This window comes from Mchenga conophoros, linkage group LG8 (assembly GCF_057382185.1).
Source record: "Mchenga conophoros isolate Kocher_MC1m ecotype Shallow Benthic linkage group LG8, M_conophoros_male_GT1.1, whole genome shotgun sequence".
NCBI lineage: Eukaryota > Metazoa > Chordata > Actinopteri > Cichliformes > Cichlidae > Mchenga > Mchenga conophoros.
Genome location: NC_140533.1, coordinates 6,046,564 through 6,054,872, shown reverse-complemented (window position 1 = coordinate 6,054,872; position 8,309 = coordinate 6,046,564). Strand labels below are relative to the sequence as shown.

Sequence of the window (8,309 nt, the reverse complement as noted above, 5' to 3'; positions counted from 1 at the left end):
ACTGGATCTAAGCGCAGCCTTTGATATAGTAGACCACGCTATTCTTTTAAACAGACTGAAACACATGGTGGGCCTCTCTGGTGCTGTACACAACTGGTTCACTTCCTATCTCTCTGACAGATCTTTTATGGTGAGTATGGATACATGCTCCTCTAAGATCCATAAAATGACATGTGGTGTGCCTCAAGGGTCGGTTCTAGGCCCTGTACTTTTTAATTTGTATATGCTGCCTCTCGGCAGTGTCATCAGGAGGCATGGAGTGAACTTCCACAGTTACGCTGATGACACGCAGCTGTACATCTCCGTGTCTCCTGATGACACCAGACCAATGGATGCCCTTTTTAACTGTATCTTGGATATAAGATCTTGGATGGCAGAAAACTTTTTACAGCTTAACCAGGACAAAACTGAAGTTTTAATTGTCGGTCCTGAGGCTCAGAGAGAGAAACTCTTGTCTAAATTAGAGGCATTTTCACTATGTCCTTCGCTACAAGTGAAAAACCTGGGTGTTATTTTTGACTCTGAGCTTGGTTTTATCCCACATGTTAAACATGTAACCAAAATTGGATTTTATCATCTAAAAAATATAGCCAGAGTTCGCCCTATTCTCTCTCGGGCCAACACGGAGATGCTGATGCATGCTTTTATTACCAGTCGCATTGATTACTGTAATGCCCTGCTCTCTGGTCTTCCTAAGAAGAATATTTCAACTTTACAACTCTTGCAAAACTCGGCAGCTCGTGTGCTGACGAAGACCAGAGGGCAGGCCCACATTACACCGGTTTTAGAATCGCTGCACTGGCTCCCCGTGTGTTTCAGGATCGATTTTAAAGTTCTTTTATTGGTTTTTAAATGTCTTAATGGTCTTGGGCCTTCTTATCTCTCAGATCTGCTTTTACCATACACTCAAAAAAAATGAAACGTTGACTTTAATTAAAATTATTTTGTCAACAGGTTCCACGAAATTGAATTATGTTAGTTTAAAGCAAAAATCTTTAGTTCATCTAATTTAAAAAAACTACTTAAGATTAACAAGACATATTTAAGACTAACTAAATCAAGTTATGTTGTATGAACAAAGATGATATATTTTCAGGTTAGATAGTTTAGATTAGTTACTTCAACACATTTCTTATTTGTGGCAGTAAAATGTTAAATTTAAGTTAGATTAATTCAAATATTATATTTTCAGCCACCTTGTGCTTTATTAATTAGTTTTACATAAATCTATTTTGTCAACAGGTTCCACACAAATGAATTAAGTACATCCAACTTATTTTTTAAAATTTCTTTTATTGCCAACACATTCAGTGAGCATTTGTGTAAACCCAGTCCAAAATAAAACACAACAGCTCATTAGGGTTAGTAATTAACAGTATGTAGACAGATGCAACATCAAGACTTTAAATTAAATGTCTGTATCTACCAGAAATAGAAGAGAGAAAAAAAAACGCAGTGAAGATCACATAACACATTGATAAGATGACACTTGAGTTATGCACATGTGATGCTAGTAAGGTCTGTGAGTGTTTTTTTCTTTTAGTGTCTAAAATGGATAGCAAAGTTGCTATTTGCAATGATTGCTTAGGGTCAGTCCAGTAACACAATGCCAATGAAGTGCTTTCCTTTAACAATGCAAAGTGAAGTGTCCACCTCAACAGCCACAATTTTAAAAAAAAATGTATGTAACAACAACAACAACAACAACAACAACAACAACAATAATAATAATAAATAGTCCACTGATATTAGCAATCAAAGAAAATTACATCACCATCCCAAATAAAACTTTAACAAAACATGCCAACATTATGGTCTAACAATAAAACAGCTTGTCAGTGTTCAGTTTTTTTGCAACAGCACAGCAGTAACCATTTAACACTTGCCACTGTCAACATTTATTTTACTAGTGTTTGGGCAAAAAACTTCAGATGTAAACATTTTAACATGGAAACAATTGTTCGTCTTTAAAAAGTCCACAAAATATACATTCATCCTGCATTCCCAACTTGGATGATCTGATATCCTCGTGTTGGTGTTGTTCCCAGACCATCATGAAAATGTTGTCACATTGTTGTGACGTTATTCTTTTGCGTGCCAAGCCATTCGTGCATTTATGAAATTCCAATGTTGCAAGGACAATATCAATTCTGCTTACTGTTTATTAAAGGGTTACGGTTAGGGTTAGGGTCAGTTGATCGGCGGACAGAGGCGGTTTCACGCAGCTTAAGTACAGTTTTTTGTTTTACGCCGGTTTTTCCCGAAGTCGCAAAAGTATGACGTCACAACATTCTGATTGGTCACTTGCAATGTTGATCCTGGAACAACATTTAGTATGATGATCTGGGAACAACACCAACACGGGGATATCAGATCAACCTCCTAACTTACCCTTATTTTTAGTATGTATTGCAATTACCTTTACAATACACACAATGTAACACAAACTGAATATGAACATATTTCCACCTCATAACAATATGCCTTGACGCTAATATACACACCACCCTTCAACATTTCTGGTGCAGTATCATCTCTCAATTAAATCCTTTAAATCTCAATACTTTTGATTGTCTCTTACTAGCCCCCCACAACAGTAAAATCTCTCAAATTGTAGTAGTTTACAAACTTTTCAAAATGTTCTAAATTTCTCTTAAATGTAATTTTCCCGTTATCTGTCATTTACAAATTACCATTTTATTCCCATTCAGCCTCCGAAAAACTTCTGTCCATCTGACAGAACATTCATCATCCAAATTAAAGGTTGGCTTATTCATTCAGTGTATTCTTGAGCAACTGTACCTTGGTCAAGAGTATGCTGACATACAGATGAAGGAAGAGCTTCTGAAGTACTTCAAAGAAAGCTTTCAGTCTTGAGGTTAACTGAGATTCAGTGCATATATCCCACCCATTAAGAGTGCACATGCAGAGGCCAGGTCTTCCAGGTCATGCAGGACACACTAGATGGTTATACCCACATCGGCTGGAGGAGTGCTGGCATCAGCTCTTTCGATGGTAAAGATAGCAAGGGTAATTTGTTCCAGCTCCCTCTGAACAGCTGTAGCTTAGACACAAAAACATAGAAAAATGGCATCCAGTTTTAAAAAAAGAAAGAAAAAGGGCCAAAGCTACCCTTTAATGACGTAAACACAATATTAGGAACATGCACCCCAGTGTGCCACTATTTCAGACTACAGATTCAACGATAAATATAAATAGTTTGGGTATACAAGAAGATTTCCCAAAACATTTAAACAGGTTCCATGCAAATTACAACAACATGCAACAACATTAGTTATTCAAAATTTGGTTTAATACAGATAAAAAAACTAAACTAAAATTACCAACCAATTATTCTTTGAAGAGGATGCTTGGGTCTTCATTCAGGTAAAAAGGTAGTGCCCTGAGGACACACTCCCTCCCCTTTTCAATACTTTCCTTCTGTAGAGAGTGGCAGAGATACAGGAAGAGAAAACAGATATACTTTAGGATGACAGAAACTCACATTATACGCAAAATGAATGACATATCCACTGCACAGATAGACATGTACACAAGACCAACTAATCATCACATGGACATGAATAGTTAACCTGTTGGGCAGGGTTTCCACCACATTATATATGTCCATAATGGAGGTAAAGACAAACTAATACATCATCTTTTTTGCATTCAAAACATAACATAAAAACATTCACTTCTGGTTTAACCTAAATCAAGGGATCAGATTTTACATATGTTTAGGTACCGTACTTTCTGGACAATAGAGCGCACCTGTATATAAGCCGCATCCGCTCTATTTTTAAAAAATTAAAAAAAAAAAAGATATACAAGCCGCACCCAGCTATAAGCCGCAGATATCTATGATGAAAAAATAGATATTTACTGCATGTACAGAACAATCTTGTAGTGCAAATGTACAAGTATGTACCTGAACAGATTCTTTCCGAACAATGCCTTTTAACACGGCAGCAACTTTGCTGATTAAAATGTAACAGAACCAAGAGAATATAACCGCTATTTATTTACCTCCATTTTTCCTGTATTTGAAACCACATGTCACTTTAATCATCTTCGCTGAAACCCATGAAGTCGTCTTCTTCAGTGTCGGAGTTGAACAGGCTCAGAAGCGCTTCATCACATCTGTCTCCATCAGTCTCGCTCTCCGTGTCACTGTCATCCTCCGGTGAAGTTGGCTCTGAAGGTGCGCCGCTCTCTTCGCGCAGCAGTCCAGCCTTTCGGAACCCATTGGTGATGGTGGATTCTTTCACAGCACTCCACGCTGTTAGGATCCACTGACAGACATCAGAAAAGGATGCTTTTCGCATGCGGCCAGTTTTTGTGAATGACTTTTCACCGCTTGTCATCCAAGTCTCCCACTCAACCCGTAGTGCAGCTTTAAATGCCCGATTTACACTGATGTCAAGTGGCTGCAAAAACTTTGTTGTACCTCCAGGAATCACAGCTGGAATGGAGTTTGTTTTCTTGATCGCTGCTTTCACAGAATCTGTGATGTGGGCCCTAATGCTATCCAAAACAAGCAGTGCTTTTTTCCGGTGAAAAAATCCTCCCGGGCGCTTCCCATAGCACTCCGTTAACCATTCCTTCATTAGACCTTCTATCATCCACCCTTTGGTGTTAACTTTGACCACTATGCCTTTCGGGAGTTGTTCTTTCGGCATAGTTATGCGCTTAAAAATCACCATTGGTTGAAGTTTTTGTCCGGATGCCGTGCATGCCAGAACGCAGGTGAAGTGCGTCCTCTCATGGCCTGTTGTTTTCAACAACACGGATGATGCACCTGTCTTGTTAACGGTCCTGGTCAGAGGCAGATCAAATGTTAAAGGTACTTCATCCATATTGATTATGTCGTCTGGTCCGATGGAGTTTTCTTGTATCTTTTTTTCAACGAATTTGTGGAAGTTTTCAACTTTTTCCTGATAGTCTGGGGGGAGTTGCTGACAGAGGGTGGTCCGTGCCCTGACGGACAGGTTTTTACGTTTCATAAATCTGAAACACCATGACGGCCCACCTTTGAAATCTTTAATATTCATTTCGCGGGCGATTGTTTTGGCTTTCAGTCGGATCTGTACAGTGGATACACCTCGGCCACCTGCTCTCAGTGTCTTCACCCATTCCTCCAGGACATTTTCAAGTTCAGGCCACCTGCTTTTATGTCCTCTGAAAGCTTTTCTCGACTTTTGGCATTGCATGAGCTCTTCCCGCTGCCGCCTCCAACGTCTCACCATAGACTCATTGACGCTAAGCTTGCGTGCAGCAGCGCGGTTTCCCTCCTGGATAGCAAGATCGATGGCCTTCAACTTAAAACTTGCATCATACGAACTTCTTCGTGTGGTTTCCATGATGAAGGGGCGAGGATTTGAAAATAATTACCAGTTGGTAATTTGTTGTGCGTGTTCTATCTGCTAAAGAAAAAGTAGTGTATTCTTCTTTGCATTGATTTTTCATCTATCTTGTTTTTTATTCTAATTCTGGTTAGAGTCCCCCTAGTGGTGGAAGAAAAATCCACAGAATAGCCGCACCTTTGTATAAGCCTCATGGCTCAAAACCTAGGGAAAAAGTAGCGGCTTATGGTCCAGAAAGTACGGTAATTTAAATTTTCCAACGTTTTGAGTACCAAACTTTGTCTTGCTTAATATAAATGTAAGTGCACTGTGCAGCTACCATACACTAGCTGTTTAAATTTGAAAATGATCTTATTAGCCATAATATTTTGCTACCAACAGAATAACGCACCTGTGTGGCTGGGGCCAAAGTTTGTCTAATTTTCTTCCCTGCAACGCCTCCTTTTTTCTTGAAGACTTTTATGAGCTGGTCAGTGTATTGGTCAAGTTGTGTAAAAAGCCTTGGAACATGTGCAGCAGTAGTAATCCTCACATATTCTGCTTCCACCTGAAAATATGTCAACAAACACAACATACTGTACTGTAAATATACATACTATATGTACACATATACAAACTAAAACTAATGTGGTAAGACCTCATTAAAGCTATAATTTTAACACAAACATTTACACAAAATGCTAATGGAGCCATTACAGCTTTTATTGTTATTTATCAAGTTCCAAAAAATATTGATCACAGCTGATCTGAAAAGAATTTCATGCCTCAGGCCCTTGAACTGCAACCTTTACCATGGTTCAGATGTGGAGAAGAAATAACAGGGGCATGGGATGGGTCACAAAAGAAAACTTAACTTATAAAACAGTTTTGTTTTTAAAAGTATAACAGTTCACATACCACATACAAGCTCAGCAATACCACATACACCACATCAGTATAGGAGGGAGCAGGTAAAGGCAGGATCTGAGATTTATAAAGTAAAACAAGAAATTCATTACTTAATTTCAAGAAGCAAATTATTGTTTGAATTACAACTAAATAAAATACTACTCAGAAGAAAAGCAAGAGATTGACACTGCCATGTGCTAACTTTCTATAGAAGCAATTATCACCAGGTCTGTCGACCTCCATTGTCTGTCCACTCATATGTCTTGAATAATTTTATTTAAAAAATTAAGTGTGTACTTTCACAAACTGTAATTTATAACTACATTGATATGTATAACTCCGCTAGGAAACATGCTGTATTTACAGACCATTTTTACATAATACAGATTACTGATAGAGCAGAACAATGGTGTCACAGTGGCTTTCGCCCTTGACTTTTTGGATTTTAAACGTCACTTTATGCTATCCTTGCTATCCTATTCGATATTTCCGACTCTCGGATTACAGAAAAGGAATCCCAAGAAAGCAAATGGAAAAATAACCCCTTGAAAGAATAACCCCATGAACCCCTGTAGCTAATCCCTTAATAAAACAAAAAACAATAAAAATGTTTCTTACACAGTCCACAAAATAAGCATGTCCAGGACCCAGTAAAACTAATGTAAAACAAGCGCACGCAAACGATATAACATGTCTTGTAAGACAAACGCAAAATATAACCATGCTGGACATATAGATACTACACAACATAGTCAAAGAAAAAAGTGGTCTTACCTCTCAAAGAAACAGTAGCTTGGCGCCAAAACAGCCTTTTTCAGTTAAATTTGAAGTCTTGCGCATGAGCAGGCACAAGCCGTGAAACCTTCTTGTTCTGCGCGGTTTCATTACAACTGTTTTTGCATTACTGCCACCTTGTGGATATACAAGGTATATCGATCCTAATTGACTTAACTTAAATGTTATGCGATCAAGTAACACATTAGTATTATGTACGTTGAATAATAGACACAATTACGTAGACTTGATTAGAAAAACATATGTTAACTTAACAAAAACATATATTTTAAGTAAAATGAAAATAAATAATTAATATACACTGAACAATCCACCTCATACGAACCCTCGCGGACCCTGAGGTCCTCTGGTACTGGCCTTTTGATTGTCCCTAAAGTCAGGACACATACTCACGGAGAGGCAGCTTTTCAGTAGTATGGTCTTTGTCTGTGGAACAGCCTGCCGGAGGAGCTCAGGGCCGCAGAGAACGTACATGTTTTTAAGAACAGGCTCAAGACCCACCTTTTTAATTTAGCTTTTACTTAGCGTTTATTTATTTTTTATGCTTATTTATTCTATTATTAATTTAGGATTTACCTAATATTTTTTGATTTTATTCTTATTCATTTTTTAATCTTCTTACTCTATTTATATTTATATTTATATTGTATCCTGTTCTTATTTATTTTATCATTTTACCCTGTATATATTGTATTGCGTCATATCTCCAGTGTTTCCTCGGAGGGCGCTCTCTGCACCGGGGCTGTTATTGACCGTGGCTGCTGGGTCTCTGGGGTCCTCTCAGCCTGGTTGGGGGGCTCCTTGGCCTCCCTCCTGCTGTGTGCCCAGCCCGGAGGCTGCGGTCTGTGACCGGCTCCCGGTGCAGACGGCTCCCTGTTATAATGTTTCCTCACTTGGCTCATGCGAGCCCAGCCCAATTTTTACTCTTTAAGTGTGCGCGTGCGTGTATGTGTGTGTGGGTGGGGGTGGGGGGATATATGTGTATTGAGAGTGTGGGGAGTGAGTTGGAGGGTGGGGTGGGCTGCTTTTAACTATGTAAAGCACTTTGTGCTACATTTTTTCTGTATGAAAAGTGCTTTATAAATAAAGATTGATTGATTGATTGATTGATTGATTGATTGATTGATTGATTGATTGATGAATCAATGCAAGAAGAATGAGCTGAGTAAAGTTTGACTTATCTGACTGTTTTGTTTCGCTTAATGCGCCTTATAATCTGTTGTGCGTTATGGTCCGTAAAATACGGTAGCCAAAAAAAAA

General features: G+C 38.5%; 1 long non-coding RNA gene across 1 annotated transcript; it reads right to left on the bottom strand.

The window, feature by feature from the left end:
- Nucleotides 1-1,273: 1,273 nt before the first annotated feature.
- LOC146567988 (uncharacterized) lies at nt 1,274-4,517 on the bottom strand. The gene is made up of 2 exons (XR_014893562.1): nt 3,349-4,517; nt 1,274-3,064 (listed from the first exon to the last, which is right to left on the bottom strand). It is a non-coding gene; the product is annotated as an uncharacterized LOC146567988 (long non-coding RNA).
- Nucleotides 4,518-8,309: the final 3,792 nt, after the last annotated feature.